This window comes from Diorhabda carinulata, chromosome 1 (genome assembly GCF_026250575.1).
Source record: "Diorhabda carinulata isolate Delta chromosome 1, icDioCari1.1, whole genome shotgun sequence".
In the NCBI taxonomy this organism is placed as follows: Eukaryota; Metazoa; Arthropoda; class Insecta; order Coleoptera; family Chrysomelidae; genus Diorhabda; species Diorhabda carinulata.
In genome coordinates, this window is record NC_079460.1 from 31,088,628 (window position 1) to 31,107,108 (window position 18,481).

The 18,481-nt window shown below is 31.9% G+C and overlaps 1 protein-coding gene across 1 annotated transcript in view; it reads left to right on the forward strand.

Annotated features, from left to right (window-relative positions):
* LOC130899008 (uncharacterized) overlaps positions 1-18,481 on the forward strand; it is a 41,663-nt gene that overhangs the window by 17,097 nt on the left and 6,085 nt on the right. The window lies entirely within an intron of this gene.

Below are 18,481 nucleotides of genomic sequence, written 5' to 3' on the forward strand. Positions count from 1 at the left end.
CAAAAAAGTCAAGATTGAACTTATTTAGATAGAGAAAGTTGCCGAACATGTGTAGGGGTGGTTTATTCTGTATATAAGAAGATATATTTATCAGGTGAGTTTTCAAATATAAACAATCTGGGCTTCATCAATGGTAAAACTTACACTTGGGAAATTATTTTAACAGTAATTATGCACCTTATAATTAATTCAAATGCCGGCCATTACTTTACATGTATACAGGGAATATATGTCTGACAGGCAGGTATACTTTCTATTTTTGCAGCTGGGGGTACTGATGGCTTCACACACTCACACCTCAATAACAGCTGCTATAGAAATGGATCGAGTTTATCGTTGGACCTCAGCCGTCCACGTAAGTACCAGAAAATGGCCTCAAATTATGCCTGCATTTTACTAAATTTAAGAAGACCATTATTTAAAAGAATTCAGTCAAATAAGCAGTCTTCTATTGCGAAATAAAAAGTTGACCATTAATCGTACCATATGTCTAACTCAAATGCTTTCTCATTATTTAATAAGTCACTCACCAACCCTCCCATGGAAAAAAGGTTGAAGATCGTTTACATCTATTTAGAAAATGATAAAATAGAACAACCATCAACTAAAGCGACAAGAATAGAGTTTCAAAACGAAAAAGTTGTATATTCTTCCCCTACCACAAAAAGAGTAACTACGTACAAATGCACTCGATGTAGTACTCCAATATGCCAAAATATTGCGTATACATTATTTTTCTACATTAAGATAATTTCTATTATATTTGACTAAGTTCTTTTTTTGATTTGCTCACATCTTTTCCCTAGTTTATTTTCAACACTGTATTTACTTTTGGTAATTTTGTCACTTTATTTCAATGATATTAGTTTTGAAAAACTGTAGACATAAAAGTAACATTTTGTTGTGATCTGAATATTTTATTTTACTTGATGCCTACAAATTTCATTACTTTTACATGATTTGCTAATTATATTATGAAAACGAACAAATATAGTTACTTGAAAATGTTTTAAACGTTATCTAATATTTGTATTAGACGCGGCTTTATGTGAATTAATGCCGTATTCACGATCTCCTTGCTCTTATGCAGTTCTTCCACCAAACGAAGATGTTCCCACTGGAGGTTTAACTTACCTATCATTTAGATGTAGACGTTAATTAAACAGATACTTTTTTTCCGTGATAGGAGATGTTTGAAGTTTTCATTTAGTTCCAGAGTGAAAGGCTGATATCATAACTGTATTGTTAAAAGAATTTTCTTGGATAATATTTGATAGGTATTACGTATACAATTTATTAATCTTCCTATAAAATTGGTGTTATTAACTTATTAGGCTGGCTATACGTCCCGTTTTGAAAGGGACAGTCCCGTTATTTTAGGCTTTTGGGGTTGTCCGGTCGGTTTACGAAAAGTCCCGTTTTTTTGCCAGTAATACGAGAATTTGAATTATTTAAGTTTTATAAAAAAGTCAAAATAATTGTTTCTTGGTAATTTCTTATTACACATTCGGTAAAGATTATTTAGATTCACTTCTGTCATATTAATAATGTAATCATCCCTCGTGTAGATTTAGAAAAAATGTATGTTAAGCTATACTGCACCGATTACTCATACGCTGAATCGCTACAGATCGAAACGGTAAGTTCCATGTTGATGGTCAGAGTTAATTTCGATCATTCTTGTGATGAATTCTACGAAATGCTTATAAAAAAAGTGTATTGAAAAAAAAATAAGCAGTTTCCAGAAGTACTTTTGAAACAAAGAAAAAGGAACTATACAACAATCAGGACAGTGAGGAAAGTGAAAATGTTGATTGAACTGTAACTGGTATACATGTTGATAGAACAGACTACATATTTAATTAAAGTGAATTTGTTTTATTTTAGGAAAAAAATTTTGTAAGTTGATGTTTAGAAGTTTTGTTAAAATACCCTATTTTGTATTTTGTTTCAATAATTTCATAAATATGCTTAACTATAAAACATTTTGACTTAGTTTTGGGTTAGGCCAATATTATGCATCCTAAAAATATTTTACTCTTTGTGAGGTTTTAAAGGCTTTGAAATTTAAATACAAAATAAATGTTGGATTTTCGGGCACATTTGAGTTCTTTCCTGTATCCTACACCTCGACCGCAAAAATAATCTGACTGTCTCGTTTTTGTTGGCCAGCCTATAACATATGTAAATAAGTTCCAGAAATTGTTGGAACAAATTTTATTTGCAAATACATTGTAATGAAAATGCGAACACAAAATTATTCTTTATCTAGATAAATTATTAACGTTTTCATCATAATGACAAAATAACTGTTCGTTAGTATAACGAACAATGTAACAAGTTTAACAACCTTGCGCAGTTTGAAGATAACTGATTGTTTAAAATACCAAAAAAATTCTATTAAGGTTTAAATGTTATAGTTTATTTGCCTCATTGTACAGGGTTATTCATGATGTCGAAATTATTTCACAAAATGGTGGGTAACATACAAGGACCGTTTGATGGAAGAGTGGCAATTTTATTTCAACTCTTTTATTCAACAAATGCGGGTCCTTTTTTCTCATGTTTAGCATATGTCAGCAAATCAGCATAATTTAGGTTAATTATCGTTTCTGTTTTTCTAAATAACCAATAAAGATCTTGATAATTCCGAAGCATTGTGGCGAGTCATAGCCACAAAAAACAGTTTTTACTTTCTTGGGAGCACGTTCCTTGTGAAATCTATTGTTTCGATTGGAAAATATTGCATACTCGCCCAGTTGAAATATTTATTTCATTATCTATCACCCTTAATTTTATAAGACGAACGCTAATGTACAGGGGCACTGATTTTATTGATCATTTCCCGCACGTTCAGCTTCATACGGCCTTTCTTAAAAATAGAGGATAACCACCAAATCATTCCATGGAACGGAGCACTTACAGTATAATTTTCACTTAACTTGTCCTCGGTTTCTTTCTCGGTAAATTAACACTAGAAATTCTTTTTTCTCCATATTTACCGAATAACGATGACAGTTTTCTTTATATGAGTTTTAAAACTAATCTATCTGTCACACTTATCTGTAATTTTGACAAATGATATCACACCTATAGCGGAAAATAGTGATATAATTATTGTTACAAAGTTATGTCAACCTCAAAAATTCACGTGTCCGTCAAATCGAAATACAATACAATACAACTAAATTGTTTCAAATTAGTTGTTCTGCATTCTAATTTTTGGTGGTTCTGTTTCTCCTGATCTCGAAAATATAAATGCATATTTTGAGCACTACAGAGTTTAAAATTTTAAGAGCCTTCTGTCAAGTTTAGTGATTAAATGTCTAGTAGTTAGCTATGATTAATCGACAAACTGCTTTGGTATCTCTATAACACAAGATTGGAATTCAATCTAATATTTATCCAACATACATTAGACACGAGCTAAAAAAATTGAGATATTTCCACTTCATGCGGTATATGAACAAAAACCAAAAAGACAAGGGAAAATCATTGAAATTAAAAAATCAGAAAAAAAGTGTGTTAAGGTTTGATTCGTTTATAAAAAAAAATTTGGGACCTATTTTTTGAATATACATCAAGTAAAAATCAAAATGAAGATACTGACGGTTGTAGCTAAGCTAATAATCAGACCTTAATGTGCTATGCCAAACATTTCAATAAATCTAACTTGTGACTTCTGTATATGAATCACATTTGTATTATGGTTTTTGTTAAGTAGTATTTATTAAAAAAAATGTTAAAATATCGTTGTTTTTTTGAAATATTTCCACATGTTGGAAGCTGTAGTTCACAAAATGAGACAGATCCACATTTGCATATAGATCAAGACAACAAGAGCTACCAAAAATAGGAAATGTGTCACATTTAAACAAATGAAAGAGCGTTTAATATTTTGTTCACTTTGTAATATCGTTTAAAAAAAATGTGTAGTTTTTAGATAGAAACATTTTTTTTAATTTTATGTATTTTGAGTTAAAGAGGGGTCAATTTATAGAGAAATACCCGGTACCTGCTAATCTTTCAACTCCTATTTTTTTTCTAACAAACGTGTATTTTGTTTTCAGTGTTTTTTTTTTAATTTTTATATCTATTCGGTTTTTCAATAATAGCATAATATATCTATTCTTTCATTTTCCTTCCCTTATTATATCTGAATATTTTTGGCATAGATTACTGCCTGAACAAAACAGTTCCTTTTATTTCTATTAAATCTTCTTTTTATTTTTTGAAAATTCCGAAGCATCGAAACTTATCACTTTACATAATATATAGCTTTGAACAGCTAGGAATCTAAAGGAGAATTTGATAAGGTGTTAATTAGTATGGTCGGACGAGTATAAAATAAATGACAGATTTCAAAATAAAAAATAATTAATTACCGATAATTTCCAAAGTGTAAGTTTACTGCAAAATATTTGTAGGTTTCATTTTGCTTTTAATTCATACATTAATAGCAAACATTTGGTGGTTGGTATAATACAATATTAATTAACTACAGGGTGTTACAAAACACACATTTGTCTGTAGATACCTTTCGTAAAATTGGAATATAATATAGGTAATTAAGGACTTTTTCATTTATCGAAAAAATACAGTTAATGATTTTATTTCATAATTGTTATACATCAATTTGAAATTTTGACTTTATTGTAAAAATATTAGTCTTGAATTATTGGTGTATATCCATGTACAACTTGTCTAAATTCGGTTTGACTGTGAGACGAGATCGTAAATGCAAAAGTAAAATCGTATGAACACATCGAGGAGACATTTCAAAAATCCTGGGAATGAGATGCGTAAATATATTTATTTTTCTAACTTTGTATTAACTAAAACTTTCCTGTAAAACCATATGCATATCAATATTGCCTGTGTATGAAAATTCTCATTTAGATATACTTAGAATTTTATAAAATTTTAAAATATTAGTCGACATTTGTAACTAAAAAGACTCCATAACTTGTGAAGTTACATCCAATGAAAAGATGAAATGAACACTATTAAAATGGTCCTTACTATAATACTACTATCCTAGATAATTTCGGAAAAATATTGCCATAAATGAAAAAAGGTTTATTCAAACTATTTAACATGATTCATACATTGGGGCTGAATCTTAACTAAAATTTCGATTCTCATGAACTGGTTCAGTGTGCTAAGCACATTTTATTTATGTAAATCACTATCATCGAATTTGTTTTCACTCTCAGAATTCACTAAATTATCGTTTGAAGTGTCATCTTCATAGCTGGTACAATTCTAATGGTAAAATATTGTCGAAAAATTACTTGAACAAATTTTCAACAATCTAAACATGGTGTTTTTATTTGCACGGTATTATTCAAGAAACGCCCAACAAGCTCAATAAGATAAAGATCAGGCTGATATGGTAGCAAGTATTGTGACCATGTTCTAAAATTTCACATTTATTGTGGAATGATTCACCCTTTTCAATGTTTTTGCCTTGCTTGATAATATTTTTCATTGTACCCTAGCGAATACCAGTTGCTTGTGCAATCTATCCTGTATTTTTGGCAGAGGAATAAATTTCTCACCACGTCTCACGACTTTTGCATATAATATCTTATTTTTTAAAAGCTATTTTAATGCCATATTAAAACATAGAATGTACCACTGTTTTGAGGAACGATCAACGGCTCTCTGGTATCGATATGCGTAATCAAAGCGCACTCAAAACATTATATTAGACAAGGTGTAACTATTCATCTTCTCCTTCCCATTTTCTAAGAATCTGCCATTAAAAGTTGCTTTTAATAATTTTCTCCTAAAAATGCAGAACTTTTACATGTCAAAAAATTAATAAACTTAAAAATAATTTGATTTCTTAGTATTAAAAAGAGAAAATAACAATTTTTTGTTTATTTTTCTAAAAAAAAGGTTTTAACCTTTTGTTAAATACTATAAATATTAATTTTTTAATTATTCAGGAGTGAAAAAATTGGAGCGGTAAAAAGTATAAGCTATTTGGCCAAAAAAAAACATTTTTTAGAAAGTGAATAAGTCTGATTCCTATATTTATTTGTCCAACTCTATAGACGGTATTTACTGACAGAAGTTGAAAGAGACTGTGTATTAACCAAATTAAAAGGCGGAGAATATATACATGCCATGAAATATAATTTAATATTTCGATTTTTGTTGTGAAAATTCTCCAGATATGGAATAAAAAGCAAAGTTACAAAAACCTTTTTTATTGCATAATACATGTCAAAATATTAGAAATTACATTTTAGGTTGAACTAAATTCAGCAAGAATTACTTAAGAAATATGATTGATTGAGAAGGATTTTCTCACAAATAATTATAATAACAAATATTGTAACTTCAATATTCTGAACCTCCCAAATACAATTATCGGTTGAGCATGTAAAGTGGGACTCTAAAATCTGTAAAATGACGTGATTCATTAAAATATAAAAAAGGGGTTCAACGAACGGAAAATCATACACTGTTCTTAATTATTTGATTTTTTGCACTTGTTCAAAAAATCATTACCGTTTTTTCACAACTATAAACAAAAATCTGAACAATATCTAAATTTGTACATTATTGGAAAAATGTTCACGTTGAAATAAATCATAAACTCAACTCCAATTTGACAGAGTAAAATGTGTGAGTGGGACTCGTTTTGTTGTTTGTATAGACTACAGATTTTAAAATGGTCGCAATGTACGTAGATCAGCAAATCGACAATTTATTTATTTGTGCCTATGCAGATAGGCCAGCTCCTGTACTATCCACTAGCCATGCGATCAAGTGACATTTGCAAAATAAAAAAATAAATTTTCTTGCGGTCCTTATCCAATTAGTCAAATAGCTGAATAAGTTCACAATTACTGATGGTTACAGTTGCTTTAAACATCGTAATTTTTTGCGGATAACATAACAAATACATCTTTGCAGCTTCTACAAAATCAAATTATTCCCACAGTTCTTTCACTTCCTGTTAACTTACTTACCAAGATATTTTTTTCATTTAGTTTATTTGAAACAAAGCGTTTATCGACATGGTTTTGAAGAATTACAAATATCAACGAATTGAGGACAAAATGTGATACAATTAAAGCTAAAGAGTTGAGAGATATGAGACTTTCTCCCTATATTATATATAAGGATACTTAGCTGAAAGAGATTGATCATATTCGCTATACTAATTGGGAAGCCTTCTCGGTCTTAATTGTCGTATCCTTTGTTGCATGAGCCTATGGAGATGCTTTGAATTTGGAGAATCCTCTGAGCGTCGCTGGATTTAGAGCAAGGCTCTTCCACTAGGTCAATACCTACTAGAATCTTTGTTGGCGTATTACTGCCGCTCAGTCTGAGAGATATGTTATCGTCGGTGTTGCAGGTTTTATGCGATTTTTCTGTAACCTGATGAACCCGTGCATCAGCCAAATGGCCGAACAATACAGCCACAGCTGTGTCCGCCAAACCGCTTACCTAAATAAGCAATAAAAATCCTATCATATTATCTGTTTCTCGAGCATTCCTTTATTTTTCTTTCTTTTGCTCTTTTCATTTTATTACAATTCACACTACTCTACCATAACTCCAGCCACACAAAGGAATCTTTCCTATATCAGGACCAAATCTTGTTATATATGAATAATGTTCCCATCCAAATCATAATCAACTCAACAAACCTCTATCTCTTTCTCAGGGATATGTGGGTGATTCCGTTCTAACTGTGATATTCAATGTCCTGTATTGTTTTTTTGTACTAGTCATTAATTAATAATCAATTAATAAAAATTTTGTGTTAATTGAATAATTCTTAAGATATTTAAACATTATTTTTATACAATATAACTTGCCACTTGAAGAAAACTTATACTACATCACTTGAATGTCAGTACCGTGTCATGTCCATTCCTAGAATTTACCGATAAATTATTAATTTTTTTTGTCGTAACAAATGATTTAAACTAATTACCTTATAAATTCTAATGTTTATGATCAAACTGAGGAAAATTGATGCACTTGTTAACTTATACTACATCACTTGAATGTCAGTACCGTGTCATGTCCATTCCTAGAATTTACCGATAAATTATTAATTTTTTTTGTCGTAACAAATGATTTAAACTAATTACCTTATAAATTCTAATGTTTATGATTAAACTGAGGAAAATTGATGCACTTGTTGTTTAATATCTTAAGTTACCATGTCAGTACCGTGGATAAATGAGTCAGTACCGTGGAACTCAAAATCCGACATTTGTGTCTTGCTCGTGATACTTTGAAGTTGTAGTAAATTCCTCTTAGAGTTTTATTTTTACAGTAAAATAGATGAATAATATGCATAAAAAAGTTAGAAAAGTTAAATTTTAAAATCTTGAAATTTTGAATACAAAAAATCACAGTTAGAACGGAATCACCCATGTCTCACCTATTTGGATCTATTTGCATCCATATAAGAGATTCCCACCGCAGGTTCGGATCCTGTTAACGGTTGAGTGGCTCCAAATTTGATGACTAGGCGTCGGTAATTTCATTGCCTCTTCGTCACCTATGTCCAGGGATACAGAGTAGCTCTACCGTCTCTAGTGTTTCAAAACCCGTAATGATTCAGTGGTTACGCTTTTAGCTGCGCTATCTGTGCAGATGTGTACGCTAATGTAGTTTTTACTTTTCGCAACAAGCTAGGCAGCCGTGAGTATGACCATTAGCTAGCTTTACATGACAGGAGCGTACCTTTCTAGGGAATAGATGTATTCTTCGCCCCCTTTGTTCTTGTATACTCCTGCTCCAACCATTTCGCCTTCTTTGGATCCAACCTATAATAGATATCATTAGCTGAAGGCTGTCATCATAATACGACAATATTTTGTTATAATTATTTTTTATCTTATCTATTTTATCGTTAAATAACGAATGTACGTGTCCGTGATATATAGTTTAAAAAAACATATTGTATACAAATTTTGCGGACAAAGATATTCAAATATTGAAAACGAGTTATTTTTGAGCAGAGGAATTTAAGGAAATCGAAGAATACTTTGATTTTAAAAGTAAATGAAGCCTACTCCTAATGAGGCCTTAATATTCGTAATTTGTAAATTTACGATGATCATTTATAAATCAGCAGCTCATATTCGTCCTGCATTAATCGTTTCATCCCGAACTTCATTATTTTATTATTCGAAATTTTATGATATCTTCAAATCAATACCTCTTTATAAAATATGCAATAAACATTCGAATGCAAATTTTCGTTTTTTGAATACCAATTTGATTGTATTGTGTTTGATTTTGCGATATTCAACTGGCGGTTTATATTCTATTGTATGTTAATGTGTGCGTAATTGGAAATGCATATCTCAATACAAAGAATATATTTGTTACTGGTATCACTTATTCTATATATACATATATTAATTTTTATATGTATGTATGACGTAAATATCGATATGCTAAATTCCGTTGACCCAGACTTAGTATGCTGTATGATGGTTTGGATAGGAGAATGATTCTGCAATGAAACTAAGTTACTGATTTAATATATAATTTAATTTAATATACGAGCTCAGTCGTAGTGAAGTTGATCCAACTATAAAACGGATTTATCTATTAATGAAAATGAATCAAAAACTATCATGTGTCATGTAAAATTGTACCAAACTTTCGCATTTCTGGAATGGCTCTTGATGGATTTGTTCTGAGCTTTTTCTTTATATTATTCTAAAGGTTCCAATTAGTGAGAGATTTGGATGTCAAAGTTCTAGAACTGGAATATTGTTTGCCAACATCAAATCTTTTTAGCCGTAGACAAGCAGCGTCATCTTGTTGGAAAATACATCAATATTATGTGAATATACGTCTTCTTTTGAAGCATATTGAGGTACTTATCATTCATAATACCTTCCACAAAATATTTCCTACTTCAGTACCTGAAATGGAACTTCAAATCGTAACAAGCCTGAAATTTAACTTTCTCTATGAGTCTTACTATCACCACCGCATACTTGAAGTAACTGCCTTCAAATAATGGAGTTTCATTGGTTCAGAAACCATAATTTGTGTTCTTTTTCCTTGAAAATACTGATTTAAAAGAACAAAAAGAAAAAAATAAGTTAATAGTAATTTCAATTACATCGAAAACTGATTAAAATGTCTAAATTAGCTTCGTAACAACGTCAAATATACAAAACTTTACTTTATGGAAGCTGATAAACATACCATTCAACTTGAGTCGTCTCATATATCTATCTGGCGAAACTTGCTACAATATTCCAAATTTGTTCATATAAATAGAAACATTTGTGTTCTTAAACCACCTCGAAGCAAAGTCCAACAGAAATACTCAGCTTAGGATAATTCCTATCATTTTTCCTATATCCACCGCATCTTCTTATAGTGCCGAGTCCGTTATCGGACGTTGGCGATCATGTTGGCTATGATAATTTTGTTCACTGCAGCTCGGAAGAGCGAACTAGTTGTCTGACCGAACCACTGACGTCAATTTTTCAACCATGATGCTCTTCTTCTTCCAGGCCTCCGTTTTCCGTGGATGATAAGATGCAATATACTATACGTGTAGGATTGCGCATTTCATGTGCGAAGTAAGATAATTTTCTGGTTTCAACAGATCTTACAATCTCTCCTTTCTCATTTGCACCATAACGTCGTCATTACGCACTCTATCCTCCCAGCTAATTCGTAGCATACTCCTATATGTCCACATTTCAAAAGCTTCGAGCATAGTTGACGAATATTTTCCTTTCCATCAAACAGTGACAGGGTAGCTGGGCTTGGCTGCCACAACTTTGTTTTTTGTGAGTCCCAAATACGTTAAAAACTTCTAGAAAATTTTAGCCTAAAAAGATAGTATAACAATTCCACACGCACCCTATAACTTTGATATTGCAGTCTACGACTTTATATATCTCTCAAGATTATACCACATATCCAAAAAACTCATCATAATGGTGTAAAGGAGATTAAGGAAGCTGTAACCGTTAACTCACAGATATCAACGATGTCAAGTTCAATTAACTAGAGTTTGAGGGGATAAAGTATTTTTGTGTAAACAACAAACTAGAATGTAAACATTGTCTTGATTATCACCATAGTACCATTAATAATTGAAGATTTGTCTTGGCATCAGCATCTGGATCCTATCATCAAAGCCTGAGCGTTATACTAGTAGTAACTTTCAAATTATCATTTTCCAATTGTTTTCCATGAAAACATTTCTTAAGTCTTAGAAGCATATGTAAATCTGTTGATGATAAATTAGGGCTGTATGCTGGATGATCCACTATTTCAGTTGCGTCTCTATTTTTGCCGCAATGTGAGGCCTAGTATTGCTGGGCAGCAAAACGACGGACAGCCCTAAAACTACCGTTTATCGTTATACTTCTTTACAAAAATGTCTTCCGGTCTCAAAAAAAAGAGGCCATAATATTTTCTCGTTTAAATTATCGTGGTCGTGTGGAATAATTTTAATGTTGCTACTGGTTGTATAGACATTATTATCTGTAGTATAGTACGCAATCCATGCTTTGCCATCAATCACAATGTGAATCAAAAACTTGTCATCATCCATGTAATGGCGCAAAAAGAACAAAAAATGTGCTATTCCCTTTGTTTTGTATTTTTCTGTCATTCTGCTCGCACACATTTGTTTATACAGACGGTTGTCAGTAACTAATGAAACTCGTTAGTTGTCAAGGGCCTCTTTTGGGGAATTTTTTCATCAACATTATGTGTCAAATTTTCATTCATGACTCTAGGCCCTCCAGATCGTTCTTCATCCTAACCATTTGCCTTTCTTTCATTAACAAGCCTATACCATTTACCCACATTCGCTACACCCTCACTATAACCTTCAATAAGCTGTAACGAAATAATTTAGCTAACTTCACAATCAGAGGGATTACTGATTGATATGGCGACAAAAGAGACCTTTACAACAATTACCGGTAGAGACGTAAAAACGTATTGACGGTATAGTGAGAGACTGTCGAAGAATGACCGACGAACTGACGTCACTTGACGCGAACACGATCCATAATCAGTACTTATTTTAAAAATGACCCTCGTAGAATAAGTTTTTTTTAGGTTACTGAACAAAAAATCCAAAAACTGCAAATGTGACATAAACTAATAGAAAAATGACTTACTCATTCACAAACAATGATGGAATCTATAATTTTCAATTGATGGCGACGTACGTTATTTACTATATTTTTTATATTGGAATATTAGAAATGATGTTCAAAATATATGGAGGTGTGTATCCTCCAGAGCAAAAAACAACTTTTTGCTTATGTGGCGTTTTTACAAAAATGTTGCCCTTGTAGCGACAAAATTAACAGATGCTATACGTTCCGTGTTTCCATTGGAAGCTGCTGATATGCATATATTGCAAATATTGAAAAAATCACTTGCTCAATTTTTAAATTTATAATTGAAAATAGATATGTTGAGATTTAAGTGGACCAATGACTCATTAATAAAAAAATTCAAAAATACAAAGCATTATCCCAGTTGTGTTAAATTACTGGAACTGATGAAGCAGAAGAAAGGAAAATTTTGTTGTAAATTTTTTTTGAAAAAGAAAAAAATAACTCTTGAGGACTTGACGTATCCTGGTATCCAGAATTTATTTGCTTCTTTTTTTACTTAAAATGATACTTTATTTCTTTTATTCAATTAACAGAAAACAACTGAAATATTTTTGTTTTTGTGTTTATCGTTATTTTAATTCAATTAATGAATACATTTTTTGCATTATCCTGCTAGGTAAATAGCAAACGGAATTGTGAGGAAAGTAAAACACTACACACTCTCTAATGTAGATACTTTACGCATGGTAGTCAAACAACAATTAAAAACACCATTGAAAAATTACGAATATAAAACACATTTTGTAGGATGCATTATGTAGATAGCACACAATGTTACTGGACTTATCTGGGCTACCTTGTAAATATATTCAATAGAACTCTTTTGGGACCATATTAAATTAATAGCGATTCTAGCTAATGAAGGATAATAATGATCCTAAAAATAGTATACAAACGCTCGGAACGAAGATCCTGTTTTGTTAAAAAATCCATATAATATAATATTAACCCAATTTTGAAAACTAATTATATTGTCGGAGAGACTTTTTAATTCATAAAAATATAGTGTTTTCGATTTTGATTTTATTGTATTTATTTAATGAAACAATAAAAATTGAGGTTGGTATATCACAATTTAACACCATAACCTTGCAAGTTCTCTAAAATTCGCAAATTTCATTTGTTTTATCGTCAAAGTAAACCAAAGTTTCTCGGTCGAAAAATTACTTAACAAAATTTAAAATTGCGAGATTCACTCCAGGGCTTTTTGGGCTTTCGTGATATATTGTTAAGTAGGTTTAAACTAGGAGATATATAATTTCGGCAGACGATATTATCAGAGTTAGAGGACTGAAAATAAAAAATGCCAAAAATAGCGTTTTTCCATAGAAAGTCTCCAACTCTACTCGGTTCTTGCCTATGGGCAGAAGCTGTCATGTAGGTATTGATCTTTCACTTGCCAAGATGAAACGAAAAAAACCTATTTTGCCCGGGGCCGTGATGTCCCGTTTTTGGAATGAGGTTTTTTCGCCCAGGACGGCCAGTGGCAGGAGTTGCTCTCTCTACAGGTAAACTCACGTGAAAAATACTAGAACACCTTCTTTTAACGAAGCTGCTACATTCTATTTTTGGTCATGCATAGGTAAAGGGCACATGTATATTCAAAAATTAATGGGGCCGTCCTATACCTTGTTATGGATGGTAGGTGCAGCACCGACAGGACCCTGAATTCGGCCTGACTCTTTATCTAATGTAGGTTCCGTAAATACGTGCGTTCCTAACCGGATAAAACCACAGATTAACTGACCATTGACGAATGGAGAATGAATGGTGAACCACATTGCCTCTAATTTCGTATATTTGTGATTTCTTATAGTTTCAGATTTTCGAGTCCTACTTAATATAATGCAGTGTTGATTAGTTTGTAGCATCTAATGAGTATAATGGACGTTTTTTATATTTATCATCCCTATATATTTACTACATTGGCTACAATCATAAAATAACAAAAAAAAGTGATTGTCACAAAAATGAATTTTTTTTATTTATTACTGGGAATGGTAATTGTTTATTGTATCATAATTGATGAGCGCATGTTCAGCATTGTAAACATATTAATTTTGGTGTCTTGTATTTTATACTAACCTGTATTCTCGTACTAGGTTGCGAAACAAAACTCTTTTCTCCACTAGTATCATTTTATTTAGAAATAACGTTTTCTGGTAGATAGTATCATTTACGAGGTATGATAAAAAAACAATTTTTATTGCAGCAATTATTTACTTTGCATCTATTTATCTATGTTTATCACACACCCACATTTGTTGAATCAAACAGTAATAAGTTTGAACATGTATCGCTCGTCAGTCGGCTACTATAGCCGCTCGAATAGAAAGTCTATGGCTATGTGCTGAGATATTCAGAATTCTACGTGGAAAATCATTGACTTATCTCGCCTTAAAAACTCTCGTTAATTAAAATCGAATATCATCGTTTTCTTCGTTTGTGAGGTCATAGTATGGTCAGAGGCCAGAGGGTACTGGTACATTGGAGGAAATAAACCTAAAGAATGGATCAATTTCTCTCTGTCCACATTCACCTCACTCACCAGATTTAGTATCAAGTAACATTTAACTCTTCTAGAAAATAAAAAAATTTGCTATAATGGAAATATTTTGAAACCAATCCAAAATTGAGGAAACCACGACAGAGCACATGGAAGTTGTTCCGAAAAACGCCTTTTTAAAAAAATTTACTATCCGAGAGCAATACTGTAAAAGAAATTAATTCAAATACTTTGTTCTTAATAAAATTATATTTTTTATCACACCTCGTATATATAAATATATATAATATTTGGTTCTGTATCTGATTCGAGAACCATAATTTCAACAGCATGGGGTTTACCTGTGTATATATGTAAGCATTTTCGAATAAAAAAATAAATCACATATTCTAATCGGAAATTCCAGATATTAGATGACTTAAATGGATTCCCAATTTGAAGAGATCATTCAGTAGTTTGTGCCTTCCGCGTTTATGTGAAAATATGCATTGAAGATAAATCTATTGAAATAATATGATTAAGAAAGAGTCCAAATTGATACTTATTATCAATAAGTGAAAATAATTATTGTTTCAATTATGATTTAATGAACAATTGAAAATCATATTAAAGCTTAAAAACAGAAATTATTTACTCATAATAAGTGAACACCGTCGTCTGTTATTAGTTTATTTAAGGTGTAATTTGGGTTTAAGAATTTTCCAATTTTTCAAAATGTGACATTCTATCCAAATTCTGTAAAGGAACATTATGAGCTTTGGTTTCAATATATTGAAATTAATAGTAGGGCAAATTTATGTCAAATGAGATCAATTACAAACACGTAAGGTGTGAATTGTCACTTTTGTAGTGCTTCAAAAAGTGGATTCTAAGAAACCGCCTATTATGTTAGCTCGTGTTGTATATTCAATTAAGACGGGGCTTTGATTTGGCATGTACATGCTAATTTTTTTCATCTCTTATGTATTGCTGCCGAGAAGTCACTGAACTTCTTCCAAGAGTGAAAAAATGATTGTAAATAATTGTCATTGCCGAATTGTCATGAAAATAATTTTTCGCAAATCCAAGATACATGGATAAGAAATGCTTCAATAACGCTGCCCTGCCATATTTAATCCCAGTTCCTTTCCATTAAATCATCCTTTTTAAAGACATTCTATTTCACATCTGATCTAATTGGTTTAATCTATATTTGAAAAAAATATCTTATTTATAAAAGATTATTCTCATTCAGTTCATATTGAAATTTTCCATAAATGACGCTAACGATAATAATCGCCATTTCAATGGATTTGGGTCAGTACTATTTAATATATTAATTTTTAAGTAAGTTTCATTTATATGTTACGAGATCTGACTGAGACTGATTGATGCTGTTAAAATTATTTTATTATTAAATTATTGAAAACATGATTCCCTCAAAGTACTTCCTTTCCTCATTAATATACCTCAGACTGTTGCGCGCGTCGTAATAGTTCTGGAAGTGTGAAATATCAGTTGTTTAGTCCTTAATCAAACCTAAATGCGTTCTTTTTATTTTTGGGAAGAGAAAGATGTCACAGGGCGATATATCCAGGAATAAGGTGGCGGTGATAACACAGTAACTTTTCTGAAAGCTAAAAACTGCGTCACACTCAAGGCGCACCGGCAGGGTGCATTGTTGTAATGCAGAACCCAATTGTTCACAATGTCTGGGCGCATTCCGTTGACCCTTTTTTAGAGTCTATTAAGTACTTCGCGATAAAATGTTTGATTTACGACCAGTGAAGATGGGGCAAACTTCTTATAGACCAGTGGATGTAAAAGAAGCAGATTAGAATCGTTGTCACGCTCTATTTGGTACTTAGTGATAGCCACTGTTGGATATGGCACTTCGTTTCGGGGTCATATTGAAAAAGCCAAATTCTATGTAATAATGTCTATTATCTCTATCTACCAATTCCAAACATGCTTATGTGATTGAAATTCGATGTTTCTGCTTTTCCGAATTTTTGCATAGACCTTTCTTATCGTGAAATCTTGGAAATTTGCGTGATGGTTTCATTGGTGAATTTTAATTCGTCTGCTTTAATTCAAACCGTTGATAGACAATCCTGGTAGATTAGGGCTGCGTGTTTCGTGTCAGTGCGAGCCGGTGTCCTACGTCGCGATTCGTCTACCACGCTTTCACGGCTCTTCTTGAACATTGTTTATCAACAAAATACTTGTGCATGGCTCATAGAATCATCATCAAACCCTTTTAATATTTTATCGTAAGTTTCAGTCGCCGATGTGCCCAATTTAGCACAAAATTAGATCGCAAGTACTTCTAAGACAAATCTATAAAATAGCTGAACAAGAACTAATGATCTCAACCAAACAATCTGTCACATCTGTATCAAAAACCAGATAAAACCAGTCGGTAATGACATAAATTAGTCGAAATCATATCTAAGTTTCTTTGGATCATATAATGTTCGTTATGCCCTCATTAGAATACACTACGCTCATGCAACTTTGAACCCCTTCTTTACATCTAATATCTCGAGTTTGCGGTTAAAACCACGTATTTTAAATAATAAGTTTACATTAAATCGATAAGTTCGATATCATTGTACGTTTTGGAAAAGAAAGAAATTTTTTACTTTTGAAACTATCTAATGTTCGGTAAATGATGAACTAAATACGATTTAATGGAATATACAAAATTATTAACTACCTACGTGACATATATTCCGGAGAAGTAAGATCAAAAAATCTATCAATGAGAAAAATGAAAAAAGGTAGGGGTCACAATTTTTTTACTCAAGTGCACCGACCCCTCATAGTCTTCCTAGATTTCTGATTAAATCCCAAATGAAAGCTCGAAACGCAGCTTGAAAGCACTAAAATTCGGTGGTATTTTTGCTTATATAACTTTTTCTGACGTTCTCGTACAACAAAATTGTAAAGATTAAATGCATAGGAAATTTCATGCCCTACACGATGACGGAAGTCGATTTGTGAAATGAAAATTTTTTCGACTTGAAATTTCCAAAAAAATTTTTCGAAAGGTCGTTTTTTAACTGGCAATCATACTGAAAATAGCTGTATCTAGATCAAAACATAGGGAAACATAGACTGTCTGCTATAGAAAATTTATGTTTTTTCAGATTCGGAAAATTTAATGGCGGCCCCAAAAATCGGATATATATGCTTTTTTTTCAATCACGCGTCTTTTTGGAAACATTAACGATAGCGAAACCCGGTTGGTTGCATTCGATAGGGAAAAAGTTATAGTTTCAGGTATAAAATGAAAAAAAAAATTATCAATATTGTCTTTTTCGAAAGCTAACTGGTTTAATATAACTATTACATTCTCAGCAACGATACATACTAGAGGATAGCTTGTAGGATAGTTTATTGGCGAACGAACTAATTCTGCGTCTACATTGCACTTAGATTCGAACGAGCGCGGTAAGATACATGTTTTTTTAATGCAGCCAACAATTAGAATTTAAAAAATTTTAATAGTGCGGTCACAATATGAAGCGAACTTCTTTTTCTTCTTATTTTAAGACTATGTCTTGTGTTTTCAAAGAGGCAGTTGTGACTCCGAGGACCAGCTCTCATACCAGCACTTTGGTGGTCTTCCAGGCGGTCTACTTGTATTGGGTCTCTCTTCCTTTGCGATTTTCGCCAGTCGACCGTCGTCCATTCTATTGACATGATCTCTCCATGGTCTTCTTCTAGTTCTGGCCCATCTCACTATATCCAGAACGTCACACATTCTTCTAATTTCATTGCTCCTTATTCTGTCTCTTAGTGTTTTCCCTGTGATTGAGCCTAATGTCTTCAT